The sequence below is a fragment of the Oryctolagus cuniculus genome, chromosome 19 (genome assembly GCF_964237555.1).
Source record: "Oryctolagus cuniculus chromosome 19, mOryCun1.1, whole genome shotgun sequence".
Taxonomy (NCBI): domain Eukaryota; kingdom Metazoa; phylum Chordata; class Mammalia; order Lagomorpha; family Leporidae; genus Oryctolagus; species Oryctolagus cuniculus.
This window is the reverse complement of record NC_091450.1, coordinates 65,646,568-65,655,957: the sequence shown is the minus strand read 5'-3', so window position 1 is coordinate 65,655,957 and position 9,390 is coordinate 65,646,568. Positions and strand designations below refer to the sequence as shown.

The 9,390-nt window shown below is 42.1% G+C and overlaps 1 protein-coding gene across 1 annotated transcript in view; it reads left to right on the top strand.

Annotated features, from left to right (window-relative positions):
* The first annotated feature begins 4,290 nt into the window (after positions 1-4,290).
* The window catches only part of LOC103345445 (uncharacterized), an 82,667-nt gene continuing 77,567 nt past the window's right edge, over positions 4,291-9,390 (top strand). The window contains exon 1 of the mRNA XM_070064730.1: positions 4,291-4,410. The gene's annotated coding sequence lies outside the window, so the exon portion shown is untranslated. The remainder of the gene's footprint in view (positions 4,411-9,390) is intronic.

Sequence of the window (9,390 nt, the reverse complement as noted above, 5' to 3'; positions counted from 1 at the left end):
TTGTCCACGAGGATTATTTGTAGTCCTTTTTTTATCCCACATTGGAATTGCCCTCCTCTTCTAGATTGCCTCCCCTTCATGATAATCATGATATCAGGACAGTGAATGTGTAGTGTGTAACATCAAATGTGGTGAGGTATTCTGAAATCCTGCAGCATGGACACAGAATCTCTGTAGTTAATGAATTAGCTATGGCTGAATTGTTAGCGTGGATCGTCAGAAGACTGCCAGGTCTTAGTAAGGAGGAGAAAGATAAGTGATATAAAAATTAGAGATGAGCGGAAGGAAACCACTCTCTTACTGATATTAGTAATCTTCCATATAGTTAATGGTCTAAAAAGTATATTTACTTCTTAAAATCCAGGATTGGTACTGGTAACATAGAAATATTGATTTTCTGTACATTCCTCACTATTGGTTCCCCAGAAAATAATTATTAAGAGTTTATGAAACCAGATTAAATATCCATGTTCACTTCAGCCTTATTTTTTCAAATAAAAATTTGAATTTTCAGCTTTTGTGTATTTGGTGTTCATCACTGTTCATGAAATCAAGGATCAGAAAGGAAGTGGAGATGAAACATCTCTGTATTTCCCTTTGCACTTTGGGTACAGTGAGTGGCATTAGCGTGCACTAGCTGCAAATTTACAGCACCTTATGGAACTAAGTAGTGTTTATTTATTATAATAGAAAAGTTAAGCTGCACTTCTGTAGATAATTGACTTTGCAGAGTGTAAAGCTATCATATCTTCCAACAGGATTTACTCTTTCATTCATAATTGTTTTTGAAAAATCTTAAATAGTGTAACATTCCTTTATATCCTTTTTAATAGTTTTGAATTTGGAGTAGAAGGGATTTTTTTTCCAAAAAGGGCTTCATCATTGCTATCTTTTAATCATGCTTAGGGATCCAGTTAGAATCAATAAACTTTAACAGTTTATGGCCTCCTATGTCAGCACTGCAGTGATTGGCTGTGAATATTAAATTGATTACTATTTTCCCTCTGTAGCATGTAATTGCTATGTTTTTGCTAAGAAGGTGTGACTAGAAACAAATGTGAAAGATCACTTAAACCAAAGCCAGTTTAAAGGAGTATTCTCTCTTGTTGGTTTACCTTCACCTCAGAATTACAAGAATATTACAACGCATAGTGAATAATTGTTTATAACATTTCTACCCATTTCAATTGCATATTGGTCTTGGCATTTCTTGGCACTATGGTTCTCTGTGGTGTCTTATTATTTGTGAGGGTTTTTTTGTTTTATTTTTAATAACTAAGTGGGACTATAAATGTATATATGTGTCAGTACTGAGTACTTTTCTCAAATCCCCAATTTCTGGTTTCCATTCAAGTCTTTTACTCTAATTTTTTTCTTGCTGAGTAGCAAAGGACTTTTATTTTCCACTTTTCCAATATACCTACAAAGTATGAACACTGCATTTCAATTGATTGTATTGCATACTTTTTTGCTGAAAACCTTTTCTGCAAACACAATTGCCTTGTTCAGTTTTGTTGTAAACTGACTTATCTTAAGATGCACTGTTGATATGCTTTCTGATGTGTTTGATAAGAGTGATAAAAATAAAGCTTAAAAAATAAAGCAATTAAAAAAATTTGGCCTATTTCCCAGTAACATGTATAAACAGCTCAGTAATGAAGGGAAGTAGTCTTCAGTATGATGTGTGCTGCACTACCATATATATGGAATGGGTGCACAAAGACAGTGCTAGGGTGGCTATGGTAGATTTATGAAAATTGATAAAACTGCACCTATAATTGCATTCGTAGTGTCTCTAAGCCACAATTCTGATGTATTGTACTTGATCGATGAATGTGTTTACTATAATCATAGTTTGCTTTAAATATCTAAATAATATCTGCAGGATTTTTATGTGTTTGGGATTTATAGTATTGATGGGAGATATTCTTGGACCACAAGGGTTATTGTCAATGTGTTATTTGTGTTTTAATTTAATATTTTCAAATGAGAAGCTAATTTTATCGGTAATATTCAGAGAATTCTATAACTGTATATTTCACAAACTATTAAAATATTTTTGTATTGGAGCTTCTTTACATTATTTTATCATGCAGCAGACACTTGGTAGTTTCAAAATAAATCATTAATTCAATAAATGCTTCATGTTATGGACCAGAAACCACAAGACTCTGGATTCACAGAAAATACACAGTGTTTGTTGATAGGCACCTAAACATTAGAAACGGAAAATGTGAATTATCTTCTATAACTGTTTCTTCTTTAAATTATTTGAACAAAAATCTTTGGATTCAACCTAGAGCAGAGAAACAAATTGACTAAGAATAACTACTCTATATATACTATAATTTAACAACTGAAGAAGTAGACCAGTGGGTGATGGAGACAACTGGTGAGTTCATGGACATGAAGAGTCTCCTTGGGACAAGGACGCTGGTGGCCTGTCCTGAGCAGACACTGTGGAAGTGCAGTCCTTGGAGACACTGGACACTGTGAGCTCAGTACCTGGGAAAGCTGTGAGCTCACAAGCAGGACCATGAGGGAATGATGGAGAATTGTCAGGAGTGTAGCAGCCTAAGAGAGGGTGGGATCCAAGACTAAGCACAGGTTAGGTGAGGCCTGAATGACTGTCCTGGCAGGAGCAGGGCTGGGAGGCTTCAGGCTCCTCTGTGTGGGAGGAGTTCTGTCATTTCCTTAACCCTGATGGTCACATGCTCTGGCCAGGCCAGCAATGGTGTGGGGTTATCACAGCATGAGTCAGGGTTAAGGAACAGGGAGTGGGACCCTGCGGGGCCTCAGGAGGGGTAGGACAGGCTGCAGGGACATGTTTGCCATGACTTCATCCTGTTTAGTCTCCAATGATGAGGGCGGCTGGCAGAGGGAGGATGACAGATGGCAGGTGACACCCTATGACCCCCTGAGTGACAGAAGCAATGTCCCTGAAGTGAGTTCTCCCATCTTTCTTCTTGTATTACTCAACCCATGGCCTGGTCAGCAGCACCTGGTAACCCAGCTGCCTGAGACCTTGGGAAGTGGTTCATCCTTGGAGCCCCTGAATGTGGTGATGTCTGGGGCAGTGTGTGGATCCCTGCTCTGCAGAGCACACCCAGCACCACACCACAGTCACCTCCACCAGCCAGGGCCCAGCTTCCTCACAGGACCCTGCCCTTGGCCTCCCTCCATCCTCACCTCCAGGGGAGACCAGACAAGGGTGGTGAGGAGACAGGTGAATACAACAGCAGCAATGGAACCTGCATAGCTAGGAACACACATGGGCTTGTGCACACAAACACACAGAGACACACACACACAGGCTCACACTTGTACCCAGTGGGATTACAGCTCAGGCCCCCCAGGACAGGGAGAGTGGTGAGGAGCTTGGCCACAGCAGGACCCTGGAGCCTCAACAAATCCTGCAAGGCATTCACTGTCCCTGCAGGAGCCAGAGGCAACCATGCCCGGCCGAGGAGCTGGAAGGGGCCTAATGGTGCTGACAGTGAAGGTGTCCCCCAGATGTGGATGTCCCTTATCTGGGAGCCCTAGGGATTGTGGGTGCTCCTGACCCCATATGCTTATTGTCAACATCAGTGTCTGTGTGGTCAGCACCAGTGTCAGGGGCTGGTGGTGAAGTCACAGTGACTCAATATTTCACCTCTTGCCTGTGTCCAGGACAGAGTCCCTGTTCCTCCTGTAGATAGTCTGGTCCCTGCTGGCTCAAGGTCCCAGGCAGGTGGCAGGCAGCCTGCCTCACCCCTCCCCCTAGTCTCTGGATTCTGATACCCAACAGCAACAGCAGCAGCAAGGAGAAGCCAGGAGGCAGGCAAGAGGTACAGCCTGGATCAGCAGTGCTAGGGTAAGCCTGTCATGTGGCAGGAGGTTGTGCCACATGGATTCCCCAGTTCTGGTCATTGCAAGGGTAGGCAAAGTACGGGGACCTCAGGTAGTTGTATGTCAATTGTGAGGGCACCCATTGCACTCATATTAATCCAAAATGCAAATGCTCAAAAGTCAATACAAAATATAATTGTAGAGGAGGAAAAGGAGGATGGAGGATGGAGGGTGGCAGTGACCTGGGACATTGTCCAGAGAGTGACAGAGGGAACCGGGACATCTGAGCCCATGTCGTATCTCCTGCACATCTGCCCTTTTCTCTTGATCCCAGGAGAGACCACAGGCCCCACTACTAGGGGATTCTGATTCCTCAGGGGGTTGGGAACCCTGACCCCAAGACTTGCTGATCTAGGAGGGTGCCATTGTGACTGCACTCCATGATGTCATCATTGCCAAGCACTGCTCCTTCCATATTCTACAGCAGTTAGAGGCCACTCCTGTGTCAAGTGACCGGCTGAGCTGGAGTTTGTTTTCTAGGCAGCAAGCAAGTTCAGGACACGGGGATGGATTCAGGTCCAGGTGAGTGGGACTTGCTCTCTTCAGGTCATGATGATTTGGGGACAGGTTGTCCCAGCTGTGTGGGCCTGGCCTCTCCTGGCTACTGCAAAGGGCCATGCTGCCTGAGTGTCTCTCTCTCTCTCTCTCTCTCTCTCTCTCTAGCATGTTTTCCAGCTTAAAAACATGAAAAATTTGATTCTCTCTCTGAATACTCACAATGGAGATGTAGAACCTGAAATTAACTATGCCACTTTCAACTAATCTGAGAAAATGAAATGCTTATGTATAGCATTAACAAAATATGTGTAATATTGTACACTCCAAATAACAAAATACTGATTTTAAAAAAGGTGAAGTACATCTAAAGAACTGGAAACTGTACTGTGCCCGTGGATTACAGGATAAATGTAATAAAGGTGCTGGTTTCCCCAAATTAGTAAATAACTCTAATACAATTCCATCATTATCCCAGCAAGATTTTGTAGGTCTAGGTGAACTTATTCTAAAATTCATACAGAGAGTTAAGACAGTCTTGGGAGAGTGGGAAGAACAAAGTGGGAAGATTCACTGCAGTCAATGTCAAGTCTCACTCTGTAGATGCAGTAATCAAGAATTTGTGACACTGGGAAAAGGACAGACATAGACAACAGAACAGAGAACCCAAATAGACCACACAAATATACTCAATTGAATTTTTTTACTCAGTACCACAGGGAATTCAAAAAAGAAAGGATAACTTATTCAAAAAGTGGAGTTCCCCTGCCTCTGTTACACATCAGAGTGCCTGTGTTTGATGCCCGGCTCTGCTCCTGACTCCAGCTTCCTGCTACTGCAGACCCTGGGAGGCAACACCAAGGGCTCAAGTAATTGGGTTCCTGCCCCCTACATGGGAGGCCTGGAATGAGGCCCTGGCTCACTGCTCTAGCCTGGCCCTGCCCCATCTGTTGCAAGGATTTCAGGAGTCTATCCGTGGATGGAACATATCTCTGTCTCTCCCTCCTGTGCTGTCACTCTGCTTTTCAAATAAATATAAGGATCTTTAAAATATCTTTTAAAGTAAAAATACAGGACTCCAAGATGAATTTTCTCAACAGTTGACCAATGCATAATTCATGAGTTTATTCAATATTCTATGCAATATTTAGATGCATTTGCATTTCTGATCAACCCAGATCAATTCACATGTCAGATGAATGGAAAAAAAACATAACAAATATATTGCATTCCATGGAACATTTGGGATATGATTACACTAAGGGGTCTTTCAATGTTTATGTAGCACACAAATGGAACTGGGCATTTGCTATTATTGTTTCAGGTACTGCTGTTTTTTTCTTGGCTAAATCTGGCAGCCCTATCAGGCTAAACTTGGATGTAGGGCCTTCTCTATACCAATTTCACCTATGGCAAGTGTCAGACTGTCTTTTTTCCTCTCTGTAAAGTGGGGGTGATGACTTTTATTTTGCAAGGCTGCAAGCTTCCCACATCACACAGCTCCACTAGCTGTTGGTGGTGGTGAATGCTTAGCAATCAACATGCATGTCTGGGGATGATGGGTGGATCACTGAATCTTTTTTTAAAAAGATTATTTATTTAAAATGGAGAGAGAGGGAGAAAGAAGGAGATGAGGGGAGAGAGAGAGATAGAGTGAGAGAATGATCTTCCATTTGTTGGTTCACTCCTCAAATGGCTAAAACAGGGCTGTACTAGGTCTTGAGCCAGGAACTCCACTGGGGTTTCCCATGTGGGTGGTAGGGAGCCAAGCACTCAGGCCATACCTCACTTCTCTCCCAGATATACACCAGCTGGATCAGGCACAGAGCATCAGAACTTGAACCAGCGCTCTGACATGGGATGCTGGCATCACAGGTGGTGCTTTAACCTGCTGCTTCACAACACAAGTACCTAATTAAACACATCTTGCTTGTTACTGTATCCCTGGGTTAAAGCAAGTGAATACTAGCAATATTATGGGCAAATTTATTTTTCACTTAAATTTTGCATGTAGGCATTTATTTGAACAGCAGAGATCCAGCAAGCTTTCATCTGATGGTTCACTCTCCAAATACCCACCACAACCAGGGCTTGGCCAGGCCAAAGCCAGGAACCAACAACTCTGTTCAAGGATCCAATCACTTGAGCCATCACTGTTGGTTCCCAGGCTGTGTATTGGCAGGAAGCTGGAGTCAAGAGCCAGTTGCAGGACTTTACTCCAGCACTCCAGAGTGGGACATGGGCTTCTTAAATTCCAATTAAACACCTGCCCCACAGGTAAACCTAAATGGCCTGTGGAGTTGGCAGGGCCAGTGTGATCACACCCTGTGTGACATGACAAGTGATAGAAGTGGAGGAAGCAGCTCCAACATCCTGGCATTGCCTTCACTTTAACCACCCAGCTGGCTTTTCCAGGCTCAACTGGGTGCTCATTTCCTCCACTAACTGAGCTGGGACATTTCCCAGATGCCTCCAGGCTGGTTTTAGAAGAGATGACAATGTAAGCATAGGTGTCATTGCCTGTGTCTGCAGTAACTGTTTGCTGAATTTCTCGGAATGAACTTTTGCCAACACCTGCTCAGTGTCAGGGTTTAGGCTTTTTATTATGTTATTCATTTATTATTATTATTATAAGAAAGAGAGACACAGATATCTTCCAACTGCTGGCTCAATCTCCAATGCCTGTAAGAGCCAGGCCATGGCAGGCAACACCCAGGAGCCTGGAATTCTATCTGGGTCTCCCACATTGTTGAACCATCAACTGCTGCTTGCCAGGGTGTGCACTAGCAGGAACCTACAGTTGGAGGCAGAGCCAGGATTCAAACCAAGGCAAGAACACTCTCAGGCTTATTAATATGAAAGATTTTTAAATAAGCATTTGGTGATAGCATATGGCACCTCAAATTTCAATACCATATGTGGCATCCCAGATGGTGCTTCTGGGGAACTTAAAAGGGCCACATTTTGATATAATTTTAGGGGGTCATTTCCAATATCAGCAGCACCTGAGCTGCAGCAAGCCATCATGTGGTGTACACAGACTCACCACCCCATGGCACACAAGGCTCTGGAACACCCAGATGGAGGTACCCATGTCTGAAATGAGCACATGAGATCAATTACATTTCTTTTTTTTTTAAATTTTATTTATTTATTTTGATAGGTAGAGTTACAGACAGTGAGAAAGAGAGAGACAGAGAGAAAGGTCTTCCTTCCTTGGTTCACTCCCCAAATGGCCACTACAGCTGCGCTGATCTGAAGCCAGGAGCCAAGTGATTCTTCATCTCCCATGTGGGTACAGGAGACCAAGCACTTGGGCCATCCTCCACTGCCCTCCCAGGCCACAGCAGAGAGCTGGACTGGAAGAGGAACAACCGGGACTAGAACCCGGCACCACAGGCAGAGGATTAACCAAGTGAGCCATGGCACTAGCCCCAATCATGTTTCTTATATGCAGCTGCCAGCAACACACAACAGGCATCTGTCAGTGTAGGCCATCCCTTAAGAAGTCTCCTGGGGAGTCTGTGCAGGGAGATAGATAGCAGTGATACACCAATGGGTGAATCAGTGGACTCCTTTAGCAGTGCTAGTCCATAAGTCTACTAGATGTTATTCTAATTCCCACATGGCAAACAACAGATACTTTCTGCAGGTAAGCTTTATCTTTGCCTTTTTCATATGATCTTGTATGTAGAGAACACTCAAGATTCCTCAATAAAACTGGTACAAAAACAACTCAGCGAAGCAGTACAATACAAAATAAACATAGAAAAAGCAGTTGTGTTTATATACAAAACTGAACAACCTTGAAGGGAAATATAGAGAACAGCTGGATTTGCAATAGCATCAACAGGGTAAATTACTTAGGAATAAACTTAACCGAAGAAATAAAATATTTAAACACCAAAAACTATAGTGTTAATGAAATGAATTAAAGATGACACAAATAAAAAGCATTTTAAGAAGTTAGTACCACACTAAATGATCTACATATTCAAAGCAATCCTTCTAAACACATCAACATTTCATTTTAGCAGAAAATGTTAAAAACAACTTAGAATTCATATAGAATGTAAGAGGACCCCAAACAACCAAAATAAGTTTGAAAATGAAGTACAAAGTTAGAGGTCTCACATTTCCTGAATTCAAAACTCTCTACAAATCAACAGCAATCAAAATAGGATGATACTGACATAACATCAGATACACAGACTAGAGGCATAGAATAAAGAGAGAACTGGTGGGCATTTAGTCTAGCAGTTAAGATGCTGGTTAAGATTCCCACAATTAAATCTCAGCCTGGGCTCCTGACTCCAGCTCCCTGCCAATGCACACCCCTGGAGACAGTGGTGATAGCTCAAATAATTGGGTTCCTGCCACCAACATTGGGAATGTGGATTCTGTTTCTGGGGGCATGGTATTGTGCAAGCTCAGATTTGGCCATTGTAGGCATCTGGGCAGTAAGCATGCATGTAGGAGCTCTCAGTCCCCACCTCTCAAATTAAAAAATTTAAAATTTAAAAATTCAGTTAATATTATACTCACTGGTAAAATAAAGGAAAGTCAAGATATGATAACCCCATAAATACAAGTTTTGTGGTTTTTTTTTTCTAAATCTATCTTATAGTAAAACCCTAAACAAATTAGGAATTGAAGAGAACTTCTGTCAGGGAAAGGCCACCCATGGAAAAATCTACAAATGCTGGGGCTGGGAACAAGAAACAAATACTTTTGCCACTTCTATTCAACATGGTAATGGAAAACTTTACTAAATAAATCATGAAAAGAAAAAGAAAAAGTCTTCAGATTTCAAATGGAAACAATAAAATCGCTTTGCATTGTTCAAGACATAATCCTGCATATAAAAGAAATACTGATGAATTTACTATATATTCAAAGTAAAATTCAGTAATCTTTCAGGGCATAGAACAGATGTAAAAGTATCAATTGTATTTCTGTGCAACAATGAATATTCTGAAAAAACAGCAGCATTCCAAATGGCATCGG